The sequence below is a fragment of the Dermacentor silvarum genome, chromosome 2 (genome assembly GCF_013339745.2).
Source record: "Dermacentor silvarum isolate Dsil-2018 chromosome 2, BIME_Dsil_1.4, whole genome shotgun sequence".
NCBI lineage: Eukaryota > Metazoa > Arthropoda > Arachnida > Ixodida > Ixodidae > Dermacentor > Dermacentor silvarum.
Window position 1 is genome coordinate 108,521,872 of NC_051155.1, and position 21,468 is coordinate 108,543,339.

General features: G+C 47.1%; 1 pseudogene; it reads left to right on the top strand.

Moving 5' to 3' along the window:
- Positions 1 to 1,157: 1,157 nt before the first annotated feature.
- Positions 1,158 to 21,468, top strand: part of LOC119440286 (kelch-like protein 10) — a 31,415-nt pseudogene continuing 11,104 nt past the window's right edge.

The window sequence follows — 21,468 nt, forward strand, 5'->3', positions numbered from 1 at the left end:
ACCCATCGCTGCTATACTAGCGAAGAGAAAGGCGGTAAAAGCGCGCTGTTTGACTGTCGCAGTTGACTTGTCACTTACTTGCGGGCACTGAGCTTTATAACCTAAGTCAAAAACAATATGAAATGGCTTGTGCCCGTGGCTGCCAGTCTGCTGCTACGTGCACGACCGTCACCTGAATAAAATTACCGTTCTTTTAAGCACAGTTCCAGCATAAAACAAAAGTGTGCTGATGTTCACGAAGGCCCGCGGTGTGCCCTTACTAACGTTTTGCTACTGCTGCCACCAGTCGCCGATTATAGTGGTGTAGTGTGTAATAATTAAAGACACTTGAAAGCCTTAATTGTAGCTAGACATGATCACCTTATCGCAGGACTCATATGACGTGTAGCATGCCGGCTGAAGTATGCCATGACAACGGCCGACACGTGCCGTACATTGAAGGTCATTAACACAGACAAGCTCGGAAAGCACGCTCAGAAGTAAGCAAATGCATGCATTAGATTTTCTCTCAGGATATACTGTATGCACACAAACGTGAGGCAGTTTACAGCTTTTTGTTAGCAAATGCATCTCCAGTATAGAAGCATACCAACGTGAAAAAAGGGATTGTTTAACAGCCACTACTATCACACTGGCAGTTATAGCAGTACGTTTGCTATGTATTTAATAGCAACGAAATGTGCCGCGAACTTTAGCAGGTGACACGCGGTACTGTCTGTGCAACAAACTATCTGTGCAACAAACTAATTTGTCAACAACCAGAAAACTAACTATGCCTCGCTGCACGCCACGCCGTGCTTGGGCCGTTGCAGACGACACAGGAAAACGGTTAGATAGAAAGGCACCCTGAAAGGGGCATGACCTACCGAAAGAATGCGAATCGCGTTAATAATATATTATTAGGGCTTGAGGCCTATTTGGGAAAGTGGGTAAGGGCGCTATTTGTGGCTCGCTACAGAAGCTTCACGCGCGAAGCTCCACAGTGAGTGAAGTAGGATTTGTTGGTTGTTCCCCAGTGCAATGGCACAACCCACTCTGGGATATCGGCCATGAATCGGCTGGTACGAGGGTGGAACAAGAATAAAGAACGGAGGAAACATTTTCAGAAATATTTCGAGGAAGCACCCGAACTTGGGTTCCCATCCAGGTTCGCGCGTAGCGGGTAAGTGCCACCGTTGACGGCAATCATCATCGTCCGCGGTAGTTGCTGCAGGCAGGCAGCTGCCTCCGCCACTGCATGGTGCCCTCCCTCCCGCGGGAGACCCTCCGGGGCCGCGGGTGACGCCAGGGAAGGCGGCCAAGGGCAGCGACACCATGGCCAGCGTTGCCATCACCATGGGCGAAGACGCTCCGATGCCCGAGGTGCGACAGGCCATGTGGGACATGCGCTGCTCGGGCACGCTTTGCGACGGCCTGATCAAGACAGTCGACGGAGGAGAGTTCGCGGTCCACAAGGTCGTCATGGCCAGCTGCAGCGAGTACTTCAGGTTGGTCCCCTTGACTGTCGGAACACCGCCGTACACCTCGTGTCTGAAGCCATGCCTCACTGGGAGGACCGCCTGACCGACGTATGCTTGCAGGCAATCAATGATATCATCGTGAGACCCGAAGACAGTTCATTGAAATTTGATATCATTCTCATTAGCAGCGATGACTAATCATTGGTTAACGTCACGCCGGCAGGCGCGTGGTTATATGGAGAGAAAAAATACAGAAAGTTTGTATCTTTTTGCAATTACACGTGGCGGACTTTGTTGGGACAGTTTCTTGCGCCATATTAGACTCCTTTTCCAAAGGTTTTCATGCACCTACATCAAGCACATTTCTCTGCGTAAGAACCCATGGAGAGCGAGCGTATGCTCTATTATTAGCAAATGTGCTGAGTACGGTGAACGCCACCTTGGCGTTGGTAGTGCTTCTTGATGCCAGCGTCCCTTCGAATGCTGGCATCGAGGCGTCGTAGTGCTGAGACCACCGAAGCGTTCACTGTCGGTGCGCGTTAGTGTCATAATGCAGTACTTCTCTTTTCTGCTCGTAGGCGGCGGCACCGCCCCGAGCAAGAGCGCGGGTACACGGAGGAGTGTTAGATATATAAGGCGCGTCTGTGTAGCTCTCTGCAAATGCGTTTGTGGCGCAATGGGTTAAACGCTCGGCGATCTATCGTCGCGGACCGAGAGGTCGTGGGTTCGATTTCCAAATTTTGCATGTTTGTGGAACTTTTTCTTCTGGTTTCTTTCTTTGTATTATGTTCTATGACGTATTTCCGTGACGGAAATTATGACGTATTTCCGTGACGTATTTCCGTGACGGAAATACGTCAGTGAAGTCTTGGTGGACCCCGGCATAAAACACTTTCGTGTTAAAATAACGTAAAACATTCGACAAGGAGTTACTCCAGGAGGCGTACACTTAAGTAAAAAATTAGAGCAGGGACATTTACAAGGTTGTATCAAGCAGGGGGCCCTCATGAAAACAAATAGAGAACGGGAGTCCGGGTGGGAGACACACTCACTGCACGTTCAACTTAATTTCATGAAGCGCAACGTTCCAAGCCACGGATATGTTTCGGATATCCCGGTGTATTAAAGCCTGAATTATCATACACTTGAGATGCGAAGGTGTTGCAGAAACACTGCAGAAATCGAGAATTTTTACACGGCTGCTTCTGCATGGCTAATATGTCAGTGAAAATAATGTCTGCCCGACAGAAACAAAGCACAGAGGCGTGTCGCATTCGCGAAATGATACGACATGGTCAATACGAGATGGTCAATTCAAATCGCTGTGCAGTCTGGATCAAACCAAGCATGTCTGTCTTCAATGTAAGAGAGCTGAACTCTTGGCAGGGTTCAAGTAACTACGTATCTTTAAAGACGTACCTGGTAACTTGTAGCCCAATTCCCGTCTCTCCACGGAACATCTCATTTACATATCAAAGCAGTCCGTGGCTTTTCTTGGCATTCAGCTTGCACAGCTCTCTTCGTAGACGAATGGAACGAACAGCTACAAGCGCGAGGGGTCCGCCCCTTCCCTCCCCCACCGCCCCTCGCCCCGTTTTTATCCGTCAGTGGCAAGCGTTTGTCGCGACTCCTTTTACTGGAGACTTCAGCAAAACGAGTTGAGTGGACGTTTGTTTTATTGCGATAGCAATTATATGGACACTCCAGGTGTGTTCCTGCCGTGGCTTGAGGTTCCGTAAAAATTCCAAGGGCGATAACGCCGTCGCTGCGCGCCCTACGCTGTATGTGCGAGTGAAAGCGTGCGAGGGGAGCCGATGATCGCGGCTCAATCTCACCCGCAAGAGCAAGAACGGAGGAGAGTGGAAGCGCGCCGTCTTCCGTCACGCGCGAGGCATCCAACGTTGCGATGCATCGGGGGGGGGGGCAGTGGCATTCTACTCCGGCTCCAACTGGGAATGTGGTGGCGGCACGCGGTCGCGCGGTCGTATCTTGAGAGCGATCTGCGTTGTGAGCAGAGTCTAAGCGGTCTAAGTGCGTCGGCGGCTCGTAGCTTTGTGCGCGCTGTGTGTTCTCGGCGCTCAGTTTACGTTGAAGCGATAGACAACACGAAGGTCACTTCGTTCGCTGCTGCTGCCGTGTTTCCTCGCGCCAGTGTTTCGACAGCGAGTGTCCGCGGTCATCGAGTGTGATGTGTTCGTGTTTGCTGTGCGCGCTTACGCCATGCTTGTTAATTTAGTTGGCAAGCGAATGTTTACAATACGGCCGATAAAAGTACTGTCATTACTTCGTATGGCTCTCGGCTAATTTGCTATCGCAATCGATGCTGCGCCTTTCTGGCGAAACTGCGACTTCTTTTTTTATCGTGCACGTCTAGCTGTTGCACTAGTTCAGCCGCCGTGAACGTCCTAATTGCTCTCCTCAGGGCACTATTCGGATGTCGCTTGAGCAAGGCGGCGCGTAGCGATGTTCTGGTTCCCGGTGTGTTAAAGGCGACCATGGCCATCATCGTGGAGTTCGCGTACAAGCGCATCACGTGGGTGGGCTGCGACAACGTCGAGAGCCTGCTGGAGGCTGCTGACTACCTCTGCGTCATGGGCATGGTCAAGGATTGTGGCGACTTTCTTCTCTCAATCATGACTCCCGAGAACTGCATCTCCATTCACAACGTCGCCAAATTGTACAATTGCTTCGACCTCTCTACGAAAGCCTACAAGTGAGTCAGATGTCGGCGTGCTGCAATGGAAACCGTTGACGGGCCGGAAATGAACTCAATAGAAGGCTTTGGTTTGGAAAGTATATTTCAAATGATATCGTTCAGGTAGTTGTTACGAAAGGCATCGAAAACCATTAAAGACCAACAGCAACGAACTTTCACTTTGGCTGAATTAGTTTTAATATGCAAATGAGCAGTAGTACAGTACTGAGACAATTTTGTCAAAATTGCAGTGCTGTTGATTGCCTAAATGTTTTTATTAAGAGCCTTTAAATAGCACTTTTGCGGACGACGCGCTCCGGTTCACAGATATAGCACAAGTTCGAGCAGATCGCCCCCGAGATTTTGAGCGCTCTAGGGGCGCTGCCAAATCTCAGAGGCCATGCAAAGGAGCCACGCTAGATTACAAAGCTCTGGGTCGCGCATCATTTTTGGGGTGAAGTTTCTTGTAGTTCCGATATTAAAAGCGTCTATTTTGCAGCGTTTTACTGACACATACACTCGCATTTCAATCGTAAAATTGTTCACAGAGACTGTTGTGTATGTACACTATCTGAAACTAGGCTTTTTACGCACACGAAAATTTTGTTGCAGTGGGCCGTTAAATTTCAACTTGTCCATGAACGCAGATAAAGCACCCACTTGCTTCGAGCACAGAGCCTGTGACCTTACTACCAATGTAAATTCTAGCAGACTTTGGTGCTCTGTTGAGCTCTCGACACGTATTGCATCTACGCGGCAACATCATGCACTCAGAAGACCTTCAAAAAAATTCCCAAAACGCCCTCCATAAGTCGCTCTCTAAAAACCTACAAATACACCATAATGGGAGGTTCTTGACTCTATACAATGTTGTTTTGAACAATTACAGGTAACTAGGCTAGTTTGTTTGGTAACTGTACGCGGTGAAATTTATTCAGGAGCCCCCGCACGTGAAAGCTCTTACCTATATTTGTTAGCTGAATTCTTCGCGTGTATTAGCGTTCGTTCACGTGTCTTGCCGCAGAGAATATCGGGCCTAAGTCGTTGAAAATAAGGTCACGCAGGGATGTAGCCGGCTGTTGTTCACATCCCATGACTCACTGAGTAAACTGGGTCAACGAAGTTAGCGCAGTGCCGAGGGACGCTCAGTATCAAGGCAACATCCTTGTTGCAAACACTCCGCAGGTATCTAATGCGCAACTTCATCGAAGTGTCGGAGCGAAGCGAGGAGCTGCTACACCTGGAGATCGACGAAGTCGAAGCCATCATGTCGGACGAGAACCTGAACGTCATCAAGGAGGAGACCGTGTGGAAAGCGGTGATTCGCTGGATCGAGTTCGATCCCGAGAACAGGAAGCAGTACATCTCGCGCCTGTTCAAGTGCGTCCGCACTGGGCTCGTGGACACTGATTTCTTCGTCGAGAACGTCAAGGCGTGCAAGTACGTGGCCGAGGACGAGGCTTGCAGGTGCGTGACCCACACACCCTACCATTTACAGCTGTCGTGATGCTACTCAGCTTCGGTCATTAACGATCCATTCCGTACACCTAAACCCTTCGATCCTCACGCCTCTTCTGCTATGGTGGAGCTACAGAGGAAGTGTAGTACAGTTAAACCTAGTTGTGACGAGCAGGCATATTGCGCTCTATCCGTTTACGTCTCTTTTTCCCTGTGTTTGTCCGTGTGTATGCGCAACGCTTCCCGATACAGTTATGCAGCACAAACAGTTCAATATATCAGGTGGTTGGATATACCCAAACTCTCCGACATATTCGGTTTCTATGCGGTGTTATATTCGGTTTGGAATATACAACCGGCCCCGCTCCCTTCGCCGCCGTGCTACCGAGCAAGAAGTAGCCGCAAACCGGCAACAATGTGAATAAAATACCTTTTCACGGATTAGTTGTTTGGTATCAGCTAAGAGCTCGGCGTTTGCAAACGAGTTTCTTTCTCCGCGCAGTAGTTTGCTAATGATTCAGGAGAGGCTCTCACTGGGTGACGAATTGCAAGGAACAGCATCTTAACGAGTTGCGAGGACCGAGAACCGCGGTGACTTTTTTTGGCAGCTTTGTAACGATAGCATCAGCTTCTCTGTGCCCCAGCGCTACTTTTGTCACCCTTTATATCGCGGCTTCTATCAAGTAATTGCTCGCAAAAAATTTTATTTGCGCACACTCGAAACGAGGACTTGTGGTGCGCAAACAACATTTATCATAAATTCTTACCAGCTAGCCCAAACCAGTACCTTACTAATTGTTTACGTTGAATTTAGATAAACAGCATACAGTTAAATATTTTCGGCATCCAGCCATAGCGGTAATCTTGCACCGCTTCCGAGTGTGCCGCAGCGCGCCACTGATAGGCCTCGCTCTGTGATCTAATAGCCTCCTGGTAAGCTCCGATGTTAGAGCCACTGTCCCAGGGAAGTGTTGGTCCCGGGTTAGAACCGTGGAGCAGACCAAATTGCGCGTCAAATTCGAAGGTTTCTATGTCAGAAACCTTTTTGGATTTCCTTCGTGACTTCGTGCACGTGTTGGGTGGTTGAGAACTTTTCTCTATCGTCTCTGTTCCTGCCGGTCGGGGTTTCCCTGCTCTACATTTTGTCAGGATTTGTACACCCTCCATTGTTTCATTCATATTCGTTTCCGTCACTACGACTGCACTCAACAACCTATTCTTCGAAATAGCAACGGCTGCGAGTGCGTACTGAGTTCGTTAAAGACGCATCGTGCCTTACTTTCGTTGTCCCAAATGCACCTCCAATTGTTCAGCAGTGGTAGCAAGATACCACCGGTACCATGCTACCAATGGTAATGGTAGCAACAACAAGAGCAATGGTAACTCTCGCCTTCAATGTCTCACCTGTGCGCAGACGCAAATGAGTCGACGAAAGGCTACGAATGTCGAAGTCGAATGTGAGGGTCAACGTAGTAAGGACTCTTTCGAAAACAGGTATTGTTGGGCTCATCTGTCCCTGCCCGAAGTATTATTAGAAACGCGAAGCAGATAAGTGCACGCTTGTCCCACCTATGCACTTTCTTGTCGTAGCTTTTTCGTTAGCACGCTACTTGATTTCACAATTCGTATCGACTATAGCCGAGCATTACACGCAGCTGATTGCTCGTGCAGCTCACGTTGCTACGAGCACGCAGTTCCCTACGAAAATTGCTGCATTGAACTCTGCCGCTGTTGTCTACCGGAGCTGCCGGTTCAGCTAGCATGGGAATAGCGGTTAGTGCGTGCATTTGCCGAGCACTTCGAACTACTGGCTTCGAACAGCTTGTTGTCTTTGCGAAATTCTCCTAAAAGACTGCGTTACAAAAATAACAATTCGCTGCGATTATGCTTGTGCGCCGGTACTTACTGCCTTTCTTCGATTTGAAAACTACGAGTGCTTGGAAATTCAGGAAGCTAAAAGTAACATATTACGCCAGAGAAACCTTCGACGCCACGTAAACAGAGGTTAGATAAATCCACGTACCAATCATGATTCCCATGGCAGCTAAAAAATCGCAGTTCCGTAGCTCACTCTAGTGATCTTTGTAGGAAACTCTATGCTCACGAGAACGCGTTTGCGCGTCCGCAGGCCCCTGGTGATAGATACACTGCGCTTCCTCTACGATCTCGACGTCATGGTTCACAACGAGGAGGTACCGACGCCCCTGTTCGCCCGACCACGCATTCCGCACGAGATGATGTTTGTCATAGGCGGCTGGATGTCCGGGGGCCCCACGGCCTTCACCGAGAGTTACGACACGAAGGCCGACCGATGGATTAAAGTGCGTTTGCCCTCGCATTGCATATGCTTGTGTGTAGCGCATACATGTGACATGACTGGAGCTCTAACAGAAACAAAGGTGTTGCACTAGCTATACCAAGCCACCACACAGCTTCCAAAGATCCAGAGCTGTGCATTCACTACTTTGACATGCTGTCGTCAAGGCTAGAGTTTACTGCAGGTTCCTGTGTCATGATGTGCTGTCGTGAGTTTTGCGAAAGCAAAAACACCATCGCACTGTAGATAGCATTAGCCGTTGCCAGTGTCGATGCTCTACGTCTGTAATGGCAAACAAAGCGATAATTGCGTTGCAATTCTCACCTCTGATGGCACCGTCATATCGTCAACTTTTTCGGTTTGCTGAGAACTATTGGTGAGATTTTACTTGAGCAACTGGTATACTTTTTCTAGCCTGCCACACAAAGCATGAACTGACACATAGCGTAATGTACGTCCTTATAGACCATTTTCATAATTCGTAAGGGTTGTTTTCTGCACTGCGCATTTGCCCAACTAATGACGGCACTGGTCATCGTTCAAATGAAAACAAAGTGCTAGCCGCACATGCCGGGGTTATGTCTCTTGCGCATGACTTCATGAGGAGAACCACGTCCACATTTTACATGGCATAATACAGGGGAACTGCGCTTGTACACGCGGTTGATAAATGACTACGCCGCCATTAGTTGGGGGCAAACTGCATCACAAGAAAGCAAGCTTAAAAATTATGAAATGGGTTTCTAACTGCGAAGGCTAGCCTGCTTTGGGTGCCGATAGCCGACATGAATGCACCGTTCTCTCTCTCTATTGCTTTTCGATTTCGTTTTCTACCCTACGCCCTGGTTGACCTACAAACCTTCAGTTCCTTTTCTCTCTTGCACATGTAAGATGGTGCTCACCAATTACATATTACTTCTACGTGTATTCGCTCTCTGAAGTTAGAACACGAATATTATTATTAGAGATAAGTCACAAAAATTTGCGTAGCTTGCACTGGAGACGCAGTGCTAGAGACAGCGGAGTTGATGGGCATCTAGGTAGTCCTGGCTTTTGGGCTAGCCTAAGCACTACCAAGTCATCCCCAGAATTTTCCGAAATGTATTCAGTATTGATCGGTTATCAATTAGCTATTTATTGGCTATTGATTAGCTATCGCAAGGTATTGGGCACGTATTTGGGCTTGGCGAAGCACTACTAAGTCATGCCCAGCATTCCCCAGAATTTACTTATTATTGATCAATTATCGATTAGCTATTGATTGGCTATCGATTGGATATCGATGACTGACTAAGCTTAAGTAGTCCCAACCATGCTTAGCTAGACTTAGGCTCAGATTCGCTAGTTTACAGAGGTACGTGCCATTGCGCTAGGACACTTTCTGCACTACCACCAGGATCGGTCCACATTTTCTGTTCGCACGTTACGGATTAACGCTCGGCTTAAACAGTTCCGCTGTTAAAATACACCAAGGTGGAAATAATTGTAGGGCTCAGAAGGTGGCCGCCTATCTTGACAGCCCTTTTAGAACCGGTGTAGCTCAAAGTATCGCGAAAAGTTGAATGCACCAAAACAAAGTTATGTCAGGCTAGAAACAAATATACGTTAGAGAAATTCATACAAGTCGGTATGTAGGTGAGCCCGCCTACATAACCCATCAGGAACCAAGTGAGCGAATCATGTGTGTTAACTGATGACATTTTCTGTGTTTGGGCAGATAGACATCGCCGACCCTCTCGGGCCCCGCGCCTACCACAAATGCGCGGTGATTGGCTATGAAATCTACGTCATCGGAGGCTTCAACGGCGAGGACTACTTCAGCAGCGTGCGATGCTTCAACGCCGAGACGAAAGAATGGCGCTCTGTGACGCCGATGCACGTCAAGAGGTGGGTGAAGTTCGGGTGTACCTCATCCGTGACCCGTTGTGCGGCTCATATATATAAGACAGCGAACAGAAGTAATCATCGTTTGCGAAAGAGTAATGGCTACTCAACAATTGCTGCAAAGATCGTGTTTTATTGCGATAGCAATTATATGACACTCCACTGCCCATTTCTACCGTCGCCGTTGGTGTCACCGTCGCGATCGCTATGACGTTCCGCGTGAAGCCCAAGGACGATAAAATCATCGCCGCGCGCCATGTGCTGTATGTGCGAGTAAAAAGCGTGCGTGGGTGTACCGACGATGGCGACTCAATCTCGCGTGCGCAATGGAGGAAAGCGGGGAGGAGGCGCGCCGAATTCCGTCGCGCGCAAAGCACCGGGGGGAGGGGAGGGATGGAGGGGGGCGTTCTACTCCGGCGGCTACTGCCTATGGCACGGCCGCGCGTGACAGTGTGGGCCCTATTTGAAAGCCGTCTGCGATGTCGGGACAGAGTATGGCGAGTACTGATAGCTTCGTGTGCCCTGTATTTTCACCGATTAGTTCTCGTTGAAGCGAGAGGCAGCACGAAGGTCAATGCGCTCACTGCTGCCACCGCGCTTCCTCACTCCAGCATTTTGATAGCGAGATTCCGCAGCCATCGAGTGAGATGTGTTTACGTGTGCTTCTGCTTGCGTGATACCATGTTTGTTAATTTAGTTAGTCAGTGAATGTTTGCAAGTTTATGCAGCCGACAAAACAACTATCCTTATTTCGTATAGCTGTTTACAAATGTGCTATGGTAATCGATTCTTTGCCTATTGGGCGAAAGTGCGACTTCTTTGTAATGGATGGATTATATCGTAGCCAGGGGCTCCGGAACAGGGGAGGTGCAGTGGGGGCCGTGGCTCCTACAGCTTCTAAACCAGTGGGGACATGCCCCCACACTCAGAGCTGTTCAGACCTCCCCCCCCCCCCCCCCTTTTCTGCACTCATACCACCCGTGAGACTAGCCACTCCTTTGACTGGTTAAAGGGTGCTCCCTTCCTTCAACAAACGAAATAAAATTTTCCGGAAGCTTGTGACTTCTTTATGTAAGGCTTATTTTTATGGTACTTAGGAGATGTAACCTTTCATTGGCGCCGGCTACACCTTTTCACATAGAGATATGAAAACAAAAGAATTAACCTACATGCATTGAAACTAAACGTCGACTCCATATCACGATAACAGTCACATAAGTACACTAATGCCACACTAAAACTGAAAGTCAACTCAGAAACACAGCAACACAAAGTCCAGGCACATAAGTACACTAATGCCACACTAAATCTATAAGTCAACTCAGAAACACAGCAACCCGAAGTTCAGTCACATAGGTGCACTAAGGTAAACACCAAGTCCGGTAACGTAAGTACACTAAAACCAGGGCACATAAGCAAGTGCGGATTAGATTCAAATGAAGGTACAGGTGCAGCGGAAACAGATTAGCACAAGCGACCGATGACCGGAGCAGGGAAATTACGGTACGCCGAGCTCTTGCTCTCGTGTACCCTGGTATCTAAAGTGCCAGATGATTCATGTTTCAAAGAGGGAGTGCCTGGCACTCTCTTTTTAGGCGTGCTAGGGAACAACAGCGACGCGTACTGCAATTTACCTGCTCGGGTGATCGGTGACTTGTGTTAATCTTTTTCCGCGGCAGCTGTACACGAATCCAGGCGTTAATTTGGCCAAAGCCAGGTAAACAAGAAAATCCCATAGAGTGAGCTTATCACAGATAAGCACTCTTCTGAGTAGTTTCCGAGAATATTGCTCGCTTCTCGAAATCTTTGGTGGGCCAGTAACGCTCTTATTAGTGAGAACGCACCACTATGTGCGTTCTCACTAACAAATCTCCGAAGCTTCTATCAGACTGCAGCCTTCATTTCTCTGCAAATGCGCTTCGTCAGTGGTCGTTGAAAAAGCTTAGCAGGGGTGTGGGCGACAAGTTAGATTTCCTTAAAATGCGCTTTCCCAAAGGAGTAGGCGTATATTTGGAGAACTCAACAGATCCTGCGAACATCGCACCTGCATGCGCAGTTCTGGCCTCCTCAAAATTCGAATAAGCTAACCGTTGGTAATCATTTCAAGAATGCATGAAATTTCTTAGATATATCAGACGTAAATCAACCCACAATGCGCGTATTTTCCAAACAGTGCCAGACACCAGAATCACCCGCACGTTAAATAAATCCCCCTTTTTGTGTTTTATTAACAGTCTTCTTTCATAAGAAGCAGGTACATATATATATATATATATATATATATATAGAGAGAGAGAGAGAGAGAGGTGAACTACACGATGCGACATGAACCCCCGATGTCGCCCCCACACATCAGATATGCTTCCGAGCCCCTGATCGTAGCCGTGGTCAGCCCTAACTCACTTCATTTATCGCTGCACCAAGCTAACCCCATTCCACAGATTCTTTCGGCCGTCTATTTCAAACGACCCCAAATGTCCTAAACCGTTCTAAACAGCGAAGACGAACGTCAGGGCCACCTTGGATCTGCTGCGCCACATAAACTGTTTATATATATAGACGGCCAAAGTGGACAATGTCCGCCAGCGTCCAAATTGTCGTCGAAATCCTCACCTACGGGTCAAGTCGGTCCGCTATTTATGCAAGTATCACGACACATTCCAGCGTAATCGCTGATACTCGTGTACATTCGATAAAGTACGCCCAACAGTGTTTGCAACGACACGATATCTGCTAGGACAATACACTTTCACTATGGAATCGGCGACATCGTTAAAAAATTCGGACAAGTAGGCGCATCCTGCGCCCAACGATAGCTGTATAACAGTGACAATCCGATGAAACACAGCCACCGGGAAATAGTCAAACATTTTACGGGTGACAATATAATGCGGCTTCCGCAATACATCGTCACATGCCACTTAGCTCCATGTCATAATTTCACTTCATTTATGTGTGTCCAAACCGTCGATTGCTTTATCTTCGAAGGAAGTATAATACTTGCGTCATCCCATATTGTTTCGCTAGCTGCACATGCATGATGCAGCCGCGGCATGCCTTTATATTCCACTTTGCGGTTCTGAATAAATTGTTGCAAGTTAGCGCGCGTGTGTCTCCCGTCTTCGTTCAACGTGCACGTCTGGTTGTGTATTTAAAGGTTTTAGTATTTTTCTGAATATCTAATAATAACTGCTGCATATAATACCGAAGCGTCTCGAGAACGCTGCTGAAAGAAACCGGCCTCATATATTCATGTTTTCACAGGGTTTCTGCTCGTGTGCTTTCATGCACTTTAGCGATAATCAGCGACGTATTTCTGGTGTTGTACCAATATCGGGTCTCTGTGCGTACTTCGCAGGCAACTCTATCCATGATTCCATACATGTAAAATTTCCGGCATGTGTTTGGTGGTAGCACGGTCTGTCGAAACAAGTAAAAAAAAAACATTCTTTTTTATAATTCTAAACCTGCGCGACTCTGCCTAGGTGCTACGTCAGCGTAGCCGTGCTGGACGACATCATCTACGCCATGGGTGGATACGACGGTCGGCACAGGCAGAACACAGCCGAGAGGTTTGACCGCCACACAAACCAGGTATGACAGCCGCATTTAGCACCTTACCACCGTCGTCTGAACAACACTACCCTAACTGCGATATAAATTACGAAAGATATAGAAATTTTGATCATGCTTTCAATAGACCGATCCCACCGGCCGGTTTCACGACGCCACCGCTGCCGCGGTGCATGCTGGTACTTGTAGTCATCCGGCCGCTCCAGCCGCCCGGAGTGCCTGTGCGTCCTGTTTCCGAACGCTTTTTGGCAATTTTTATGGTTCGTGTTGAGCCATCGTGCGATGGGAGGATTGACCTGTACGTTCCTGGTTGCACACAAGGGACAAAGGCTTCGGATTCTATGTGTTTTCTAAAGAGCGAAAGCTTCGAGAGACGTGGATCCAACGGATTAATAGGTGGTACTGGTAATAAATACACAGCGCGAGAAAAAACACGGGGACGAATAGCGGCCGCATTTCGATGGGGGAAAAATGCTAAAACATCCGTGTACTTAGATTTCCCGGAATTTATAGATTTGCCGATTATCGATTACCTATTGATTGGCTATCGATTACCTATCGCAAGTTATTGGCCACGTATTTGGGCTAGACTAAGCATTACCAAGCCATCCCCAGCATTACCAAGCCATCCCCAGCATTTCCCGAAATTTATTGATTACTGATCGATTATTGATTAGCTATTGATTGCTTATTGCAAGGTATTGGACACGTATGTGGGCTAATCTAAGCACTACCAAGTCATCCCCAGCATTTTCCTTGATTTATGATTATTGATCGATTATCAATTAGCTATTGATTGGATATCGCAATGTATTGGCCGCGTATTTGGGCTAGGCAAGCACTACCAAATCATCCCCAGCATCCCCTGAAATTTATTGATTTTTATTCGATTATTGATTAGCTATTGATTGCTTATCGCAAGGTATTGGCCACGTATTTGGGCTAGGCTAAGAACTACCGAGGTGGTGGCGTGGAGTAGAGGTAGAACACCCGACTTTAAATCTGAAGGTCGTAAGTTCGAATCCTGCTCCATTCCACTACATTTCCAGGCATGGAGTGGTGCCTGACACCGGCAAAGAAAAAAAAAATACATATTGCCGAGAGCTAGTGGGGCTATACTAGTTCAGGTGCAACCAAACTAGGCAGGCCCACTAAGCTTCATCAGAGTCACTCCCTCACCAGAACAGGAATTGTCCTCCCTGGTGCAGTATTCGGCCACTACCTCCCTCATGACTCCAACAATTAACCCATGGCCCTCAGTTCCCAGTGGCTGCGGAGCACCTGACCAAGGCGGCGGTCAGACCTGCTACGCGGCAGAGGGTGCTAAGAATCTCTGGGTCAAGGCAGGCCGCCAATGGAAACTGAACCTGGCAACGTTCAACACGCGCACCCTCTCGAGTGAGGCTAGCTTAGCAGGACTATTTGAAGAATTATCAGGCATTTCCTGGGATATTATTGGCCTTAGTGAGGTTAGAAGAACTGGTGAGGCTTACACAGTACTGACTAACGGCCACGTCCTCTGCTACAGAGGTCTTCCAGATAAGAAAGAATCCGGGGTAGGATTTCTAGTGCATAACAATGTAGCGGGCAACATTGATGAATTCTACAGCATTAATGAAAGGGTAGCAGTCGTCGTAATAAAGCTGAATAGGAGGTACAAAATGAAGGTAGTACAAGCCTATGCACCAACCTCTAGTCACGATGATGAAGAAATTGAACAGTTTTATGAAGATGTTGAACTAGCAATGAGAAAGGTGCAAACTCAGTATACTTTAGTCATGGGCGACTTCAATGCAAAAGTGGGGAAAAAGCAGGTTGGTGAGCAAGCCATTGGCAACTACGGCATCGATTCTAGGAATGCAAGAGGAGAGATGTTAGTAGAATTCGCGGAAAGGAATAGGCTCCGAATAATGAATACCTTCTTCAGGAAGCGCAGCAACAAGAAGTGGACCTGGAAAAGCCCTAATGGAGAAACAAGGAATGAAATAGATTTCATACTCTCTGCCGATCCAAGCATAGTGCAGGATGTAGAAGTGTTAGGTAAGGTTAAGTGCAGTGACCATAGGTTAGTGAGGTCTAGGATTTCTCTCAATTTGAAGAGAGAGAGAGTGAAATTAGTCAAGAGGAAACAGGCCAACCTAGAGGCAGTCAGGGTAAAAGCAGACCAATTCAGGCTGGTGCTCGCAAACAAATATGCAGCTTTAGAACAGGAAGATGAAGATAACATAGAGATAATGAACGAAACCGTAACTAGGCTGATCTCAGAAGCAGCAATTGAAGTGGGAGGTAAGGCACCAAAGAAACCTGCAGGGAAGCTCTCCCAAGAAACAAAGGACCTAATAAAGAAACGACAAAACATGAAAGTGTCCAACTCAAGAGATCAGATAGAATTCGCTGAACTGTCAAAACTGATCAACAAGAAGAAAGTAAGGGATATTCGAAATTATAACGTGGGAAAAATTGAGGAAGCCGTAAAATATGGACGCAGCATGAAATCAGTAAGAAGAAAACTAGGCATAGGACAAGGCAAGATGTATGCACTGAAAGATAAGCATGGTAATATCATCAGCAATTTCGATGACATAGTAAAAGCAGCAGAACAGTTCTACACTGACCTGTACAGTAGCCAAAACAGCCAAGCTTCTTCCATTCGAAATAGTGATGAACCGGATACAGAAGCTCCTTCTATAACTAGCGATGAAGTTAGAAGGGCCTTGAAAGACATGACCAGGGGAAAAGCGCCTGGAGAAGATGGAATAACAGTAGATTTAATCAAAGATGGAGGAGATATCATGCTTGAAAAGCTTGCGGCCCTTTATACGAAATGCCTCATAACTTCAAGTGTACCAGAGAGCTGGAGGAACGCCAACATTATACTTATCCATAAGAAGGGAGACGTTAAAGAATTGAAGAATTACAGACCCATTAGCTTGCTTTCAGTATTGTATAAAATATTCACCAAGATAATTTCCAATAGAATCAGGACAACACTTGACTTCAGTCAACCAAGAGAACAGGCTGGCTTCAGGAAGGGATATTCTACGATGGACCATATCCATGCCATCAATCAGGTAATCGAGAAATCTGCGGAGTACAATCAACCTCTCTATATGGCTTTCATAGACTATGAAAAGGCATTCGATTCAGTAGAGATATCAGCAGTCATAGAGGCATTGCGTAATCAAGGAGTGGAGGAGGCATACGTGAATATCTTGGCAAATATCTACAAGGATTCCACAGCTACCTTGGTTCTCCATAAGAAAAGTAGAAAGATACCTATCAGGAAAGGGGTCAGGCAAGGAGACACAATCTCTCCAATGCTATTCACTGCATGCTTAGAAGAAGTATTCAAGCTCTTAGACTGGGAAGAATTAGGAGTGAGGATCGATGGCGAATATCTCAGCAACCTTCGGTTTGCAGATGACATTGTCCTATTAAGCAACAATGGAGAGGAATTACAACAAATGATTGAGGACCTTCATCGAGAAAGTGCAAGAATTGGGTTGAAGATGAATATGCAGAAGACAAAGATAATGTTCAATAGCCTGGCAAGCGAACAAGAATTCAGGATCGCCAGTCAGCCTCTAGAATCTGTAAAGGAATATGTGTATCTAGGTCAATTACTCACAGGGGACCCTGATCATGAGAAAGAAATTTACAGAAGAATAAAATTAGGTTGGAGTGCATACGGCAGGCATTGCCAAATCCTGACTGGGAGCCTACCACTGTCGTTGAAAAGAAAAGTGTACAATCATTGCATTCTACCGGTGCTAACATACGGGGCAGAAACTTGGAGGTTAACAAAGAAGCTCGAGAACAAGTTAAGGACCGCACAAAGAGCAATGGAACGAAAGATCTTAGGAGTAACGTTAAGAGACAGGAAGAGAGCGGTGTGGATCAGAGAACAAACGGGGGTAGACGATATTCTAGTTGACATTAAGCGGAAGAAATGGAGCTGGGCAGGCCATGTAATGCGTAGGATGGATAACCGATGGACCATTAGGGTTACAGAATGGATACCACGAGAAGGGAAGCGCAGTCGAGGACGGCAGAAAGTCAGGTGGGATGATGAGGTTAGGAAATTCGCAGGCGCAAGTTGGAATACGCTAGCGCAAGACAGGGGTAATTGGAGATCGCAGGGAGAGGCCTTCGTCCTGCAGTGGACATAAATATAGGCTGATGATGATGATGATGAAGAACTACCAAGTCATTCCCAGCATTTTCCAGACTTTATTGATTATTAATCGATTATCGATTAGCTTTTGATTGGCTATCGCAAGGTATTGGCTTCATATTTGGGCTAGGATAAGCACTACCACGTAATCCCCAGAATTTTCCAGAATTTGTGATTATTGATCAATTATCGATTAGCAATTGATTGGCTATTGATGACTTCGCGATCATTGGCTATTGGCGTTTTTATGTTAAAAACGCCGCCTAGCTTACCCAAGAACTTCTAGATATCGCTGTTACAGAAGTCTGCAAGTCGTGCGCGAAACCCCTAGGGGTAGGTAAGCATCATTAGGGCACGAAGATTTCGGCGCCGCATTTCAAACCTGTCTCCAACAGGTATACAAATCCTATTATGTCCGTCGCTAAGCAAACATAACGTTGCAGTCACCGAGATGCACGTGTGCAAAAATAGCAACGAAAAACGACCGCGTACAACAAACACCATATACTACATACAAAGCTTGAACAAATACGATACTCAACACGTAATCAGCGGGTAACAACCGAAATGAAAGAGCAGCAGGCACTTTTCAACGTTCGCCTCGCATGCTACAATGAACAGCCGATGTCATTTCCTAAAATACATGAATTTTTCTCGGTGGAATTTTTCTCGGAGTCGCGGAGATGTCTGCGAAGCTCGTGCGCTGTACTCAACGAGCGCGGACAGCGGTTACAGTGGCTGTACCGCGGTGGTGTGGGTGACCAGTTGACTACAACCAAGATGGTGAGAGTGCTACTTCCGGAAAACCGGCGCATGCGCAGATCGGTCGGTGGGATCGGTCTATTTTGCGCAAGATTCCAAAGCAACCATAATCGTGGATACGATCGCTGAATGTGAAAGAACTTACAACGCGATTTCATCGGTGTGGCCATTTTATTGCGATTGCAATTATCTGAACACCAGGTGAATTTTTGTGTAGTCGCCGTGATGTTCCGTTTAGATGCTTCCATATCTTGTAGGGCTGCTAAGCACGAGGTCGTGGAACCGAATCCCGGCTACGGCGGCCGCATTTAGAGGGGGGCGAAATGCGAAAACTCCCGTGTGCTTAGATTTGGATGCACGTTAAAGAACTCCATGCGCTCCTTATTATTCCGGAGTCCCCCACTACGGCGTGCTTCATAATTATATGGTGGTTCTGGCAAGTAAAACCCCATAATTAATTAGATAAATGCTGTAATACTGGAACGACAAAGTTGCTCTGATCAGGTTTTATGGTCTTGCATACTCTGTAAATGTGGACATTGCCCCTGCGGCCATCTGTCGAAGTTCAACGCAATTCACCAGCATAACTCGTTGGGCAGGATTTAAAAAAAATGATATTTCAGTAAGTTGCTTGAAGTCAGTTAGAGAAATTGCAGTTAACAAATTTCAGTTAGCAACGTCGAGAAGGTACGGCCAGCTAATATGTTATTTACGGCACTTATTCGTAGCTTTCCTGCGGCGTTAAATTGTGAGGGCTGGACGTGAAGGCTATAGGGACGTTAGCGTGGGACAGCAAGTTGACGCAACCTGACTTCTCGAACAGAATACGCTTATTACGTCGCTCAACCAAAACGCGACCATCCGCGCCGGCGGCGGGAAAAAGAGAGTAAAATAGAGTGTACGAGCCCGCGCCTCGCTTGGGCCTGGTGTCGTTTAGGCGTAAAGGAGGCGCCGGTGGTGGCGCCAGCGACCTGCTACACTAATACGGGCACTAACAAACCACCAAAATGCTGCTGACCAAAATACTGCTATAACGCAGCACTGAGATTGAGTGCGTGGGAGATTGAGTGCGTTCGCTCTGCGTGATCGCGCGTCCCCCCACGCTTCCGCTCGGGCATACGGCGCGCGGCGAAGATTTTATCTATACGGAACCTCACGGCGACGGCGACGGCGACGCCGACGGCAGAAATCCGGTTGAAGTGTCCATATAATTGCTATCGCAAAAAAAAAAGCCGGCAGATCACACGCCCTGTGGGAATCGATCTTTTACGAAGGAATGTGCGGGGAGCCCACCAAGTTAACGAAACGGCCATGAGAGCACCAAGACGTAGGCGGCTTTTTCATGACCTCTACATGACACGCATGTCAAGACATTCATGTCATGAGTGCCCAGGAGCCCCTTTAGCAACGCCTAGGAGACCTTAAGGCGAAAGCCTTAGTCATGCTCGTGACTATGACTTCGACCGTCAGCCTTTAGTGTTTCCTTCACTTAGTGCCCACGTCCGAACCCATACCAGTGGTTTTTGAGTGTTAATCTTTTTTTTTGCTGAATCATTTTCATTTTTGCTGAGTCATGCTTATAGCTATGACTTCTACCATCATCATTTAGTATTTCCTTCACTTAGTGCGAACGTCCGAACCCATTTCAGTGGCTTTGGAGTGTTAATCTCTTTTCGCTGAGTCATTGTCATTTCTGTTGAGCCATGCTCATGACTAAGATTTCTGCCATCATCATTTAGTGTTTGCTTAACTTAGTGCCCACGTCCGAGCCCGTTCCTGTGGTTTTTGAGTGTTCATCTTTTTTCGCTGAGTCATGCTCATGACTATAACTTCTACCCGCATCATTTCCTTCACTTGGTACCCACGTCTGAACCCATTTCTGTGGTTTTTGAGTGTTCACCTCTTCGCTGAGTCATTGTCATGACCTACATGACACGCATGTCATACATGACATTTATGTCATGAACTATCAGATATGTTCGTCATACACTTCTGTCATACTATGCCAATTTTGGTACCTACCAAGTTAACGAAACGACCATGAGCCAAGACATAGGCGGCTGTTTCATGACCTTCATGACACGCATGTGATGACAATCATTTCATGACATGTCATTTATGTTCGTCATATACTTTGTCATAGTATGCCAATTTTAGTACGCACCAAGTTAACGAAACGACCATGAGAGCACAAAGACGAAGGCGGCTAGGTAGATAAATAGATAGATAGATAGATAGATAGATACTGTCAAAGTAGCAAATGTTCGCCAAGAAAGACTTCACATTAAAAAAAGAATCTGAGTATCTCGAAGCGACAGCAAACAACATTACCTTGGTCCTGTCCAGCTACGTGCAAATTTGTATATTTCGAAAGTTTGGCTCGAGTCACGTGGGATACCCGGTATACATGTACACGGCGCGCTAGAGTATTGAAGGGTGCCGCTTTAACTCTTTATACCGACAAAAATCGGCGCATTAGAACTCACCGAATGGGCCTGACGAAGTTGCCAGATTGAATGCTTTTAGTGCAAAAGAAATACGGTCGCTCGACGCGCATTCACGCTGACGTGGCCGCCGCTGCTGGTGTCATGCTGTCCTACTGACGGCGCATGCGCGGATCGCGCATGGAAGAGGGTCTCTATACAGATACGCGTTGTGCGGTTGACTGCAAAAATAAGTTGCAGTTTCGCCCGGAATTCGAAGTATTGATTGCGAAAGCCAATTAGTGGACAGCTATGGGAAGTAAGGATAGTAGTTTTGTCGGACGTGTAAGCTTGTAAACATAGGCATACTAACTCAATGAACAAGCATGGTGTTACGCGTGCACAAGCAAACATAAACACATCTCACTCGATGACCGCGGAAACTAGCTGAAAAAAAGTTGTCGCAGTTTCACCTGAAAGGTGAAGCATCAATTGCGATAGCAAATTTGTAGAGAGATATACGGAGTAATGATATTAGCTTTATCAGCTGTATAAACTTGGACATGCAGCAGCACCGGCAACGCGCCGAACTGTTGTCGACGCCGTCGGCATTTTGCCCGCGTTCGCTCAAAATGCGTGCGGCGTTGGTGACTGTTGCCGGAGCCTCTGATATAAATAGGCACTTGGTGCCGCAGCTAAACGTCGCCTCCCTTCCCTCCCCC